We start from the raw sequence: 5,709 nt of genomic DNA, 5'->3' as shown, positions 1-5,709 counted from the left end.
TTTCACAAGAACCAGAATATTCTTAGCTCACATCATTTAATCCTAAAAAAGAAAAGAAAAGAGAAGAAAAGAAAAGAAAAGAAAGGAAAGGAAAGGAAAGGAAAGGAAAGGAAAGGAAAGGAAAGGAAAGGAAAGGAAAGGAAAGAAAAGGAAGGGAGAGAGAGAGAGAGAGAGAGAGAGAGAGAGAGAGAGAGAGAGAGAGAGAGAAAGAAAAGAAAGTTCCCCAAAGGTTCAAACAATGCAACTTCTTCTCTGTAGGCCTGGAAGGCGATCTATCTATCGATCTATCGATCGATCTATCTATCTATCTATCTATCTATCTATCTATCCATCCATCCATCCATCCATCCATCCATCCATCTATCTATCTATCTCTTTATTTAACTTTTTAAAAAAATTTTCCTCTCCCCTCTCCACTCACTAGTCCATTGTCCATATTCATGAGTCTCTGTTTGTTTATCCTGTTCATTTGTTGCTTTTACATTTATATCCCACATATGTGGTAACATGTGATTTTCAACATTTTCTGTTTGACTTATTTTGCTTAATATGATTATCTCAAGGTCCATTCATGTTCTTGCAAATGGCAGTATTTCATCTCTTCTTATGGCTGAGTAATAGGTAATACGGTCATTTTAACTATGCTGATTCTTCCCATCCAAGAACACAGAATATCTTTCTATTTCTTTGATTCTTCTTCAGTTTCTTTTAATAGGGTCTTATAGTTTTCATTATCTAGGTCCTTCACATGTTTCATTAGATTTGTTCCTAGGTAATTTTTGTTGTTGTTGCAATTGCAAAAGTAATTAGTTTTTCCACTTCTTTTTCAGACACTTCATTATTAGAGTATAGGAACAATATGGATTTTTGAACATTGATTTTGTATCCATTGCATACGCCCAATGGTAGTGTTAACCTAAAAATAAAAGGCCAAAATGAGAGGCTACAAGCGTTTATTTGAGAGAGAGAGAGAGAGAGAGAGAGAGAGAGAGAGAGAGAGAGAGAGAGAGCGAGCGCTATTCAGCTATTCAGGAAACACTGATTCAGGCAGATACCCAAATAGCGTTCGATAAGGGGATAGCTTTTATGAGAAAGAGAAGGGGACTAATTACATGACTAGAAGAAAGAAATTTCTGTTGTGTTAAGTCAAGGAAGGAATTCCTATAGGTGCAAATAAGCTAAGTTATTCTTTAGCTGTATGTGGTGTTGCTAATCCTAAAGAATGTCTTTAATTTTCAGTCTGGTAACCAGGATGTCTGCTTTACTGTTAGCTTTGCAAATAGTTGTTTGGAATGCAATGTTGGTTTGGCCCAGTCCAAAGGTTATTTTGCCCAGTTTAAACATTCCTTAGTTCTGAGGAGTAAGATGTGCAAGAAAGTTCCTCTGGGATGACAGCTCCAACTCCATTTTGTGTTGGTTCTGTTTATACTAATTCTCACAGTAGAATAAGTACAGTTGTGGAAGAATTCCTCTAACTCCCTGTGAGCTCTCATCTTTCTGTGTGACCTAAGCCCTAGAAATCCAACGCTTCGTGATGTTGCTCCATATCTACTTTATGGTCTCCAGGTTGTCCTCCCTTTTCTTTCTTAACTTCCCTTCAAAACAGGCTGTCATGGTTCAAGCCATACATTTTTTTGAACACTTATTTTATATAAGATGGTCTAAGCATTGAAAAGAAATGAATGACCACTGTTCTTGCACTGTTTAATATTTATTTAGAAAAAAATTAAAAGATATGAACTCCTTCATGTCTTTTTAAAAATTAAATTATGAAGAAGTTCCATAACAGCTCCATATTTTATTTCATCAAATAGAAGGAGGTACCTAGACACTCTTAGGGAAGACCTTGAAGATCACCAAGTTAAGTTTGTATGTAGCATATGAACTGCCCCAACCTCTTGTCTGTCCAACCTCTTAGTTGTTCCAGGCACAGAAGGATTACTAAGTCCCGGAGTAGCCCATGCCAACATCAGTCAGCTCTAATTGTTAGAAAGTTCTTATTTAAACTGGATTGTTCCTTCTATTAACTGTCATATTGTCGTCTGGAAGAAGAAGAAAAGTTATGGTCTGGTGGAGAAGGCTGGGGAATTGGTTCAGATGAGGAGGCATTGGGGTAAAATATTGCATTCTGCTAGAATTTAGGAAGGTGGAAAGAAATGGGGGGCGGCAACATTGTCATATTCTTAGTTACACTTCCTAATTGTTAATCTGGATCTTCTAATTTATGCTCCAGTGTTAAGGGATGTCTTTGTTTTAAACGCTGAAAGCAATCAACAATATGTCGGATGCTATAATATTCATAGACTCTATCTGAGAAAATCAGTAGAGAGACTTTTAAGAGTCACCTATAAAGCAGATGACAGCTGAGTCTGTCCAATTCTAATTCTGAAAGGCCAGGTCTATCCAGAGTGCAAAGGAAATAGGCAGTTATACAGATGGTGTTTGGAGAATAGTACAAGTGTTGAGGTGAAAAGTTATAATGGCTGTAGATGTAAAATAGGGACTTGTAGAAACACAGCTTTAAATTATGTAAGTTCTCTGTGTTAGGAAACTACAGTCGGAACTGTTACCCATTTGGATAGAACAGCTCTTATTTAAAGCCATGAACCCAAGTTTTAATTTTATATGCAGCAGAAGTCTTCTGGCCTTCTCTTTTTATTGAGAGCAAAGTCACCAGAAAAGCAATTCAGAATGTAAATGAAAGGGTAAAATGAGTAAGAATATGAAAAAATATAAATGTGTTGATAGCTTCCATCTGAATTCTTCTTAGGAAAATAATAATATTTGTATCAGAAAAATACAATGATAAGGTGTAGGGTAAAGTAGGTGAGGGGTCTTCTAGAAGCCTGGAGGTGCTGGGATGCCATTGAGGAAGTCAGTGGGAAATATTTCCTTGTCAATCTGGAGGAGATGGTAAATGAGAGGAGTAAGGAGGAGTTTAGATGGTGAAGCCTGAAGGTTGATTAAAGGCTATATTCCAGAATGTGACCCTTCCTGTAGTGACTCTAAATCTTCAAAAGACGTATCAACAAAAACTTTACACAATACATGATGCAAGTGGATTTTTATGGTAACTGATGAAAGGACTGTGTTTTGCATCCTGGAGTATCATGGAGTTTTACAATACAGAGCATCTTTACCTTCAAAGATAAAGATCCTTTTACTTTATCAAAATCTTTATGGTGGCATACAGAAGCATGAGAAAGTAAGCCAGAAGAATTTGCTGAAATTATAGAGTAAGCTGCTGACTGTGGAATGGGGTTTAAGATCAAGTTTAACCAGATCACTTGGGGACATGGCATCTAGATTACACATATGAAATCATTTGTTCAAGGACATTTTCCACCTGAAGCTAATATTTTTAATTTCTTATTCTCTTGTTTAAAATGTCTAGTTTGAAATGTCAGATTGTCTTCTAGAATAGAGAGCAACTCCCACTGTGTTTGTACAATAGAGTAGCCCTTCTCCAAAACCTGAGGCTTTCTAACCCCTATTTTTAAAAATATTTAAAGTCAATTACTTTCCCTCATCTATTCTTACAGCTTTTTAAACAAATATAAATTCATTTTGAAATGCTTTGAAACAAAGAGCACATAAAATCCAAGGTCATGTTATTCAACTTCCAGTTTGTCTAAATCTTGCAGATGGAAGAACAATAATTAAAAGGTGTAACTTAGAAACAAAATGAAGACTTTACAAGAATGCAAAGTTGTGTAAGAAAAGTCAAAAGTCATCCAAGGGCTGCTGTTCTGGGGTAAAATGGATTTTCTTTGTTTCTTTGTTTCTTAGAAGAGTCTTTACTATCCTCTCTCTCAGTACCGAAAGAATAAAAGAACAATGCTGTTATGTGATGGAACCTGACTATGAGAAGCCTGGACTGGATTTACTTTTCTAAAACTGGCCTGCTGTCCTCCAGCAAGACAAAATTTGAAAATGATACATAGCTGCCACTGTTACTTGGAAATAAAAATTTCCAAAGTCTGTTGAGTTTTAAACTGCAAACTGATATGTTGCCTGAGATTTTTTTTTTTATGTTGTTGCCTGCGTGCTCCTGAACTACCTCTTGTTTTCAGTGTTCTATCAAATTACTAAGCTGTCTGCTGAGATTAAGCAAGGTGATAATTGTACCTAAATCATAAACACATTTCAGTTTAAAGTTTTGACTCTTCGTTTCTTTAGAAATAATATTAAATGAAGGGCTCAATATAAATTTTCTTGGTGGGTTATAAATTTGAGTTAAATACATCTAAATTAGATAGGTTCAATCTAATAAGTTAAATGATCATCAAGCATCCTGAATGAGTAAGATAACGGAGCACCCACTGGCAAAAACAACAACAACAACAACAACAACAACAAACTAAATATGACATCATCTCAGGTCTCAAGGAGCTTATAATTAAGAAAGATATGAGTAAATATTTAGCAAACAAGTGAAAAGATATGTGCTGATTGCTATTTACTTGAGGAGTCCTTTTAAGAATATTCCAAATAATTTCTCTGAAGGTTTTATGCATGATAAAGCAAAACTAGAAACCCAACTTAATTATCTAAACCAGCTTGTTTAAATAAGTGCATCATATGAAATTGCTGCTTTATTGAATGACAATTATTATAGCTGGAAAATCCAATAAAATAATATGTATGGCTATTGGCACAATTAACTATTTTGCCTTTTATACTATCAATCTCACTTCAAATACTTAAGTGTTTACTACATTCAAGGCACCATGTCATGGGTTATGAAGAATGAAAAGAGACTTTAAACCACACAGTCTGTCCTCAAGGAACTTTTAGTCTCCTTAGCTAGACAAATTCTCTTCATATAACATACTTACAAAAATTAGAGAATTCCAGAGGAAGGTCTAACTTGCAGCTTAGAGTTGTCAAGAATGGCTAAGAGAGATTAAAGGATTGGCAGAATTTTGATGTGGGTGGGGTGGGGGTTTGGACATTTCAGAGGAGAGAATGGCAAGAATTCAGGGACAGAGGCAAAAGGGGCATAGGGCAATTTTAGTATAAAGTAATGCTTTAGTTATGTTAAAATAAGGGGTTCTTTCCTGCAGTCATGGGATAAGGGCAGAATGACATGCTGAGGCCATGTAGGAAAAGCTTTGAATACACGCTATGGAGTTTGTACTTTACCCATTAAGCTTTTGAGCAACCCAGTGGGGTTATCAAAGCACCCGTTTAATCAGATGATTCTAGGAGTGAAGCACAAACCGTCTTTAAGGGAGAAGAGCATGAGGGCAGAAGGTTCAGGTAAAACATCATGGCATTAGTCTAGGTGTGAGTTGGTAAGGACCAAAGAATCAGGTGGGAGTTAGAAACGAAGGACAGACTAAATCTGTATGTGCTTTTTAATTTATTAAAATGGAACATGCAGCATATTGCCACGAATGAATAATATAATAAAAATTCCAAAGCTAAATTCATTGATAATCTTCATTGTTGATGACCATTTGTGGAATGACTATTAAAGTGTCCTATAAAAGCCAGCTATGTGAAATTTTTATCCAAATGATGAGTGTAACACAGTTTTACTTATGTTCCCTATGTAATTTTCTAAGTAAGACATTTCATTGGGAGTTTAGTGCTAGGAAATGTTGGTGTACTTTTGAGGAACCAGTATATTTTCTTCTTCATAATTAAGACCTAGGAAGTGCAGGCAATCTTCCCTGAGTGCCTGTAGGTCCCAAACCAAGCTTC

Source organism: Rousettus aegyptiacus, unplaced genomic scaffold (assembly GCF_014176215.1).
Source record: "Rousettus aegyptiacus isolate mRouAeg1 unplaced genomic scaffold, mRouAeg1.p scaffold_m13_p_2, whole genome shotgun sequence".
Classification (NCBI taxonomy): Eukaryota; Metazoa; Chordata; class Mammalia; order Chiroptera; family Pteropodidae; genus Rousettus; species Rousettus aegyptiacus.
The sequence above is the reverse complement of the archived record's forward strand: the minus strand, read 5'-3'. Positions refer to the sequence as shown.